The following is a 9,286-nucleotide window of genomic DNA, read 5'->3' on the forward strand; positions in this document are numbered from 1 at the left end:
TCATGACATTTGCAAATATAGTTTTACTTCTTCTAGTCTGGATGTCTTTTATTTCTTTTTCTTGTCTAATTGCTTGCTATAGGGTGAATATTTGCGTCACTCAAAAATTCACATGTTGAAGTCCTAACATCCAAGGTCATGGTAGTAGGTGGAAACTTTGGGAGGTAAATAGGTCATGAGGATGGAGGAGTTTGATTAGTGCCTCTATAAAAGAGGCCTAGGATAGGTCCTTGACCCTTCTGCCATGTGAGAACACAGGGAAAACAACAAGGAAGCGACCCCTTACCAGACACCAGACTGCTGGCACTTTGATCTTGCATTTAGCCCCCTTACCAGCAGGAAATAAATTTGTTGTTTACAAGCCACCCGTCTATGGTATTCTGTAATTGTAGCCTGATTGGACGAAGACATTGCTCCTAGAAAGAATATCAAGTAGACTACTGAACTGAGGTGGTGAGAATGACATCTTTGTCTTGTCCCTTATCTTACGAGGGAAAACACTCAACCTTCACCATTAAGTATATTAGTTGTAAGTTCCCATAGATGCTCTTTATCAGCTTGAGAGACTACCCTCGTATTTATAGTTTAAGTATTTTTATCCTGAGCAGAACCTGACTTGATCAAATGCTTTTCTCCACCTATTGAAACGATCATGTAATTTTAAAATACGGCATATCACACAAATTAATTTTGAAATGTTAAACCACCCTTGCGTTCATGGGATAATGATATCTGGTATGTAAAACCAGATAGGTTGATTAAATTTGCTAGTATTTTGTTGAAAATGATTTTTGCAGCTACATTCATAAGAGATCGGCCTATAGTTTTTATTCTCCTGATGTGTTTGGTTTTGGTATCAGGGTAAAACTGGCCTCAGATGATGAGTTGAGAAGTATTCCCTCCTCTTGTACTTTATGGAACTGCATGAGTTGAATTCTAGCTCACTCGATATTAAGATTAGAACCCTCTTTGCTTATATTTGAGTTTCCTGGTATATTTTTGCCCATTCTTTCATTTCCAACCATTTTAAAACATTGTTTTAGAAGTGTGTCTTCCAAAAATATAATTGAGTATTGTTTTGTGATCCCAAATAATCATGTTTTGCTAATGGTTAGCAAAGTTTTACAGCTATTTTGAACAAGTTGCTTTGCAATTCAATTTTGAGCATTCGCATTGGGCATAAGATTTTCCATGTAATGTTGAATGGCACATAATTTGGGGAAAGAGGACGGGGTGGGCTCTTAATTATTTACACATGTCTTTCTGTGATGAACTTAATTCTATGACATAAATATGAAAGTAAACCCACAAAAAACTGCAGCTGAGGAAACAGAGTTGAATAAACAGAGTTCCTGCCTGCTGAGCTAGGTAGGAACAAACGGGAAAAGGAGGAGTGGGACATTTATATTTGTGGTAATCTTCCTACGTGTCAGATGCTTCACCTCACTGACTCATTTAATGTTCCTAAAAATTTTCTCAAGTAGTTATTTTCATCCCCCCCCTTTTTTTCCAGGTGAGAAAACTAAGGTTCAAATAGTTTTCGACACTCAAAGTGTGACTGTCAACATCTTCACCATCTGGAAGCTCGTTAGAAATGCAGAACTTCAGGCTTCACACTAGACCTACAGAAGCAGAATCTGCCTTTGAACAGAAACCTCAGGTGATTTATAGGCACATTCAATTTTAAGACTCACTAGTGATTCTCCCAAAGCCAAAGTGTATAAATAGCAGAACCTACTCCAAAGCCTGAGCTCCTTGCAATAGAGTCAAGTCAGCTATAGCTGGATGTAGGGGTTCATGTTGTAATATCAGACATCAATTTTGTCATCTATTAAAGAGTTAATTACCACCCTAAAAACTGATTCTGTACCTCAGAATAAATAAGATGCTTTGAACACCTAGAATGACAAATAAATTCAACTGCAATAAAAGTTTGTCATATTGAACACTGTTTGAGGTTGAAATGCCACCTTAAGCCCCAAATCCTTTGTTATGCAAGATGTATATGGGTTGCAATGGGACTGGAGCTTATTTCTGAGTGATGCTAACAGCTCTGTACACACTGCAGGTCCATATATCTTCTATATCCATTCAGACTGGAAAAATAATCCTAGTGCACCAATCACATAAACTAAATGTGGGTAACAAAGGAAAGTCTTTCATGGAATGCTACAATAACTCTTCTAGACCTGGGCCTAGGCCTTTAAATGTGAATGACAGTTAAATAAATTCAATTCACACCAGGTACTGCATCAAATTCTTTCAAAAATCCAAAACTGCCCTTCTTTTTATCCTGTTTCTCCTTGTTGACTTTGTTTTTCAGTTTTAGAGGAAATACTGTTCATGTTTGGTTTTGTTTTGCTAGGAAAAAAATGCCGATGCACTTTGGATCTAGCTCTGGTGCTCTGAGGCCAGCTTGTTCTGCTCTGAGGGCTTCACAGAGCCTTTTAAAGAGTAAAATCATAATACAGTTCAGGATCCTGACTGTCCCCAGTGAGACCTTCTAAAACTTGAGAAGACTGGATCATCCGCCTCAGAGAACATTGCATACTGTACCTTACTTGCTTCCTTTGGAATTTGAGAGCAGAGAACCACTTCAGAATCGTCTTTATAGATAATTAATACAGCCCCACTTGTGGCGTTGTAAAAACTAGCCTCAATTTGTGGTTAATTCTCTCAGTAAAATGTAGCCGTTTTTAGAGCACCAGTTTTATGAGAACACACTGTCCTCACTGATGCTATGGGGTCGTTCGTATCTTTTCCCAGCTGGCAAACTCTCTCTAATGATATCGTAGGGATGAGACAGAGAAAGAGATCACATCTCAGGATTTACATGGCAAATAAATCCTTTAAGCTAGTAACTTGCCCCAGGCCAGGGTGGTGGTACGGTGAGTGGGGTGAAAACACAGGTAAATAGGACTGAGAGACAAACTGCTTCACAGCTCCAAAATAAAACATGTCCGGGGATTAATATTATGGTCACCAGCTATGTTGCTTTGCACAAGTCCTCATATCTGTTTGAGCCTCAATATTCTCATCCATAAAATGGAACCAACCACATGTATCTTGCAGGATTGTTGCAAGAATTGAGTTAATGGATATAAAGCATGTGGCATGTAACAAATAGGAATTATTACTGTAATCCAATTTAAATCTCTCCTGGAAAAGAGAACCTGAAGTTTAAAGACAAAATAAAACTGGGGAGTAGAACAGAAGTATTCTTCTTTGGAATAGGATTTCTTTCCTTCAGTGCCAAAAACATTCATCACCCCTCCCCCTGAGAGAGTATAGGACTCTGGAAGGGTAAAGAAGAAACCTGGCTGTTGTGGAGAGGAAGCCTGCCTGAACCAAGGCTGTGCTTTCTGTGGGGCAGATCAGAAGAATTTGGGAATACCAGCTCTGAGCTCCCCTCACAGTTTGCCACCTCACCTCCTTTTCTCTCAGCTTTGATGACTCTGGATTGACCAGAGCACTGAGGCCACAGCCTGGTGGAAACATGGCCAAAGATATAAGCCAGCAGGAAAAAAGCCAGAAGTGTCACTTTCCTAGCTAACCTAACCCAAGCCTGTACATCAAAAGAAGAGGACCCTCCTCATTCACACTCCAAGAAGGTACAGAAACACCAAAGAAGGGGAGACTGGAATTGGTTTACACACTGCAGCAAACTATCTGCCTGCACCCCAAACTGTCAGCTTCAGTTAATCCCTGAGAAAAAGGGGAAGGAACTAAATGATCATTTTAAGACAATCTGGGCCAGGCACTCTCTCATAAATCCCGTCTCACACCCCACCACGTCTCTGTTGGTGAGGTAGGTATTATGGCCCCTTTTAAGGAAGAGCAGAAGCTCAGAGAGACTGGCAATCTGTCCAAGGTCACACAGCTCAACAGTCAGAACAGAGATCTGTCTGACATCTAACAAACCGGTCAGCAATGAATGTTGTTATCTGGTATATAGAATGTCTTTATTTTTGTGAATTTGGGTTTGTTTCTTTGGTCATTTGGTTAATTTCTCTTTGGTTCTTCTTTTCCCCTGAACACTGTTAACTTAAGCCACAGGTAAGAAATCCAATCCACTTCTTTCTAAAGGCTCTGAAAAAGATACTTCAGTTCTTCAGTTGAAATGAATATTAAATCTTCCCTGGCAAATCTTTAGATTTCATAATCATTTATTATTGTAGGAAATCTAAAGAATATAAGAAAGTAGAAATCCTAACCATGATGGGGTTTTTTCCACAGTGGCTGTTATTTCTCTGAAATAACGGATTAATTTCTTGTTGGTGCATTCATATAATACGAATATGTCATATAATATGGAGCAGTCTTTATAGAAATTATTATCAGGACTTCTCAGGCAGGAGCACCACAAAAGACTGAAAAGCATCTCAAAAGGACTGCAGCCAGGACACCCATTTAAAGACCTCATATATGTTTTTATATAATTTACTTTTTTTTCTTTGTTCTATGACATTAAAAATGTTTCACCCACTTTATGCCAAACAGGAGGGCATAAATTACTATACCTCTTTGAAGGCACTCAGCATTTTCATGTGGTCTTTTAAAAACAAAATGCATGGGGCACCTGACTGCCTCAGTACAGCATGTAACTCTAGATCTCAGGGTCATAAGTATGAGCCCCATGTTGGGTACAGAGATTTTTTTTTTTAATGTTTATTTGTTTTGAGAGAGAGAGAGAGAGCATGCGAGCACAAGCAGGGGAGGAACGGAGAGAGAGAGAATCCCAAGCAGGCTACCCACTGTCAGCACAGAGTTCAGGGCGGGGCTCAAACTCACAAACTGCAAGATCATGACCTCAGCCAAAGAGTCTGATGCTTAACTGACTGAGCCACTCAGGCGCCCTGGGTATAGAGTTCTTACTCAAATAAAATAAAATAAAATAAAATAAAATAAAATAAAATAAAATAAAATAAAATAAAACCAAACCAGAAGATGTTGGGGCCATGCAAATATTTGTTGAGCTAGCTAAAGGATTATATGTGAAATGACTCCCATCTCCTAAGAATACTGGTTTTATTGAGGTTTCATTTTGTGGGGTTTTTAAAAATATTTTTTTAATGTTTCTTCATTTTTGAGAGACAGAGTGCAAGCAGAGGTGGGGCAGAGAGAGACTGAGACACAGAATCCGAAGCCTGTTCCAGGCTCTGAGCTGTCAGCACAGAGACGGATGTGGGGCTCGAACTCACGAACCAGGAGATCATGACCTAAATGGAAATCGGCCAGCTAATTGAGCAACCCAGGAGCCTTGTGGGTTTTTTTTTTTTTTTTTAAACAACATACTACTACATTAGGAACAGTAGGGTATTAACCAGCATAGCCCTGTGATTGTTTGGTTTGTTCTTTATCCCATTGGAGATGTTCCTGAGCCCTAAAAAGACAGACCAACATTCACAGAAATAGACAGTACTAAGCAAAAAGGAAGTAGTTCATCCATTCCCTTTTACTAATTATTTTCCTACATGCCCACCACTCTTCTGATCATACTAGTTTCTTTTATTCTTCAGTATCCCTTTCAAACATGCCTCAGTGTTTCTCACATTTCTTTCCTCAATAACCCATTCCTTTATGCAACCAGCCTTTCCCATATCTTCAACTGTCAACTCCACATAAATAATATTTAACCATCTCAGATCTTTATGGAGGACAGATAAAGGAGGGAGAGAAGAAAGAGGATAAGGGAGGGAGGGACAATTTATTCCTAAAATCTTTTCCCCCACCTTCCCCCAGAGTTACACATCCCTTTTTCCAACCCTAAGCTGGACATGCCTACCTGAATTACCCACACACAACCTCAAATAAATGCATGTTAGAACCATCTTTTTAAAAAACAGTTTTGAGATATAACTGAGATAAAATAAGCTGCACATATTTTATTTTAAGTGTGTAATTTGTTGAATTTTGACATATGCTTATACTTGTGAAGCCATCACTGCAATCAAGATAGTAAACAATGGATTATGGCCCCAAATTTCTTCAGGTCCCTTTGGAATCCCTTCCTTTCCCACTTTTCTGTGCTCCTCCACCTTACACACCCCAAACAAACTGATCTGCTATTATTGTTGACTGTATCCACAATTCATTCCTTTTTATTGTTGTTACAATGGCATTGTATAAATATGCTGCCATGTGTTTATCCATTTACCCATCGATGGAAAATTGGGTTGCTTATCACTTAGGGGCTACAAAGCTGTTATAAACATTTCTGTGCAAATCTTTACAAGGACATAATTCCTTTTTTTTTTTTAATTTTTTAAGTTTATTTATTTGAGAGAGAGAAAGAGAGAATCCAAGTCTCATGAACCCTGAGATCATGACCTGAGCTGAAATCAAGAGTCAGATGTTCAACCAACTGAGCCACTCAGTTGCTCATCCTTTTCTCTTGGGTAAATAAAAATCTTGGAGTGGAATGGTTGGGTCATGTAGTAGATGTATACTTAACTTCGCTGTTGTTGTTGTTGTTGTTGTTGTTGTGGGTTGGTGAATAAGCTTATTATTGTCTTTATCCAAAAAATCTTCATAGAAAATTGTGGTTTGGTTTATTAGCTCTCAGCAGCCCACTCCTGATCTCTAAGGAAGTTTGCCTTCTTCTGAGCTACCTGATCTTTCTTCTGGGCAAGAGACATTTGGGGACAATTCCACCTCTTCTTTTTAACGTCTTTCTTAGGCTCCTTCTCATAGATTGGATTCTCTCATATGGCAGCAGGAGCTTTCTTATAAGCATCTGATTCTTGTAAGCATCTCATCTTCTTCCCTTAGGTACTGCATATAATCTGTAACGTTTTGACCCATGATGTGCTTCCGATGTCCTTCTGCATTGAATTCCTTGCTTTCTGAATCATAACCAGGAAATCATTTGGTACTGTGAGGAATAGACAAGCCTCCATCCACAGCTCCTTGAGGACCCCCAAAATTTTATATCTCCAGTAGTATTTCTGGCAAGCCCTGCATCCAAATAGCAGGTGAAGGCACCAGGTTGATCATCAATGCTTTCCACACTGCAGTCATCTCTAGTCACTTCTACTTGGCCTTCATAGATCTTATCCACACCAAACCTATGGAGAAGCCTGCAGGCCAGCAGCAGGCCAGTACAATATGCTGCAGCATAACTTGTCAGGCCAACCTTCACACCATACTTTGGGAGTTCATGAGCATAAGCTGCACAAACTATCATGTCTCCTTCTATACGGGCATAAACAATCTGACAAATGATGTCTCTGTTGCTTACACGAAATATCCTGTATTTAGGTGTGTTGTACTTATTTTTATCCTGAATTACCAAGCATTTCCGGGCATAGTAATCACTTTTAACTTCTTGTCTTCTTCTAAATTTCACTTGGTATCTCTTGAAGTAAGCCTTATTCTTGATAACTTTAACAAACCCCATCCTGCACAACAGAGACCGGCATCAGCAGCTTGCCAAAGACCAGCAGGCTCAGCCATATTTTTAACATTTTTTTTTTAAATTTTTTTTCAACGTTTTTTATTTATTTTTGGGACAGAGAGAGACAAAGCATGAACGGGGCAGGGGCAGAGAGAGAGGGAGACACAGAATCGGAAACAGGCTCCAGGCTCCGAGCCATCGGCCCAGAGCCTGACGCGGGGCTCGAACTCACGGACCGCGAGATCGTGACCTGGCTGAAGTCGGCCGCTTAACCGACTGCGCCACCCAGGCGCCCCCATATTTTTAACATTTTTAAGTAACTGCCCAACTGTTTTCCAAAGTGTTCATACATTTTACATTCCTACCAGTAGTATGTGAGAGTTCTAATTTCTCTGCATCCTCTCCAACACTTGGTGGGGTCAATCTTTTTAATTTTAGTCATTCTGACAGCTATGTAGTGACATCTCATAGTTTCTAATTTGCATTTCTCCAATAAGTCATTTGGGGAAATCGCAGGGGTCAGCACATCTGGAGTGCAATGGATGAGCCTCGCCCTGGGAGAACTACCTTTGTGATCATGGCGTCTCCCCTGACAGGTAAGTTTTCTATTAGCCACATTTTCATGTAATTTCTCGCCATCTATACATCTTCTTTGGTGAAGTTTATTCAAATCTTTTGTCCATTTTTATTGGGTTTTCTTATTATTGAGTTTTAAGTGTTCTTTATATATTCTGGAATCAAGTCCGTTAGTAAATATATGCTTCCCAAAGATTTCCTCCCAGTCTGTGGCTTGTCTTTTCATTCTCTCCTAACTGTGTCATCTGAAGAACAGAAATTTTAGATTTTGAAGAAGCCTAATGTATCAATTTATCCTTTTATTCAGTGATTTTGGTATTTTTTTCTAAGAAGTATTGTCTGATTCAAGTTCACAAAGATTTTCTACCATGTTTTCTTCTAGAATTTTTATAGTGTTAGGTTTTACATTTAGGCATATGATCCATTTTGAATTCGTTTTTATAAATGGTGCACAGTATGGATCCAAGTTTCTTGTTTTTTTGTTTGTTTTTTTAATATAAATATCCATGGGTGCCTGGCTGGCTCAGTTTGTGGAGCACGTCACTCTTGGTCTCAGGGTTGTGGGTTCAAGCCCCATATTGGGTGTAGAAGTTAGTTAAAAATAAAATCTTTTAAAAAATAAAATAATAGACTTCCAATTATGCCCACACTATTTGGTTGAAAAGGCTATCCTTTACCCATCGCATTGCCTTTGCTCTGATATAAAAAAAAAAAAAAAAAATCAATTGTTTGTAATGTATGGGTCTATTTCAGAACTCTCTATTCTGTTCCTTTGATGTATCTGTCCATTTCCATGCCAATACCACATTGTGTTGGTGACAACAGCTTAATAATAATGTTTAAAATCAAGTAGTGTACCCCTCCAACTTTCTTCTTACTATTTTAAGGTTGCTTTAATTATTTTAAGTCCTTGGCATTCCCATATGAGTATTACAATCAGCTTACCAATTTCGACCCAGAACAGTCTGCTGAGATTTTTATTGGTATTGCATTGAATGTATAAATCAGTTTGTAGAGTACTGATACCTTAACAATATTGAGCCTTCCAGGCCATTTACAAGGTATAGCTCTCCACTTCTTGAAATTTTCTTTACTTCTGTCAGCAATATTTAGTAATTTCCAGTGTGCAGGTCTTTCACATATTTGGTCAGATTTACCCCTAAATGATTAATAATTTTTTATGCTATTATAAATGGTACTTTAATTTCAAGCTCCAATTGTTTATTGCTTGGTATATGGAAATACAATTTCCTGTTACTAAGATTCAATGTATCTTAAAGAACCAATATACATTAAAATTATAAAAAGTCTGGG

The 9,286-nt window shown here is 38.7% G+C and overlaps 2 pseudogenes; both read right to left on the reverse strand.

The window, feature by feature from the left end:
* Positions 1-6,445: 6,445 nt before the first annotated feature.
* On the reverse strand, positions 6,446-7,447 carry LOC131486175 (large ribosomal subunit protein uL18-like; annotated as a pseudogene).
* Positions 7,448-7,863: 416 nt separating this feature from the next.
* LOC131486473 (U1 spliceosomal RNA) lies at positions 7,864-8,000 on the reverse strand (annotated as a pseudogene).
* Positions 8,001-9,286: the final 1,286 nt, after the last annotated feature.

The sequence above is a fragment of the Neofelis nebulosa genome, chromosome 9, assembly GCF_028018385.1.
Source record: "Neofelis nebulosa isolate mNeoNeb1 chromosome 9, mNeoNeb1.pri, whole genome shotgun sequence".
NCBI lineage: Eukaryota > Metazoa > Chordata > Mammalia > Carnivora > Felidae > Neofelis > Neofelis nebulosa.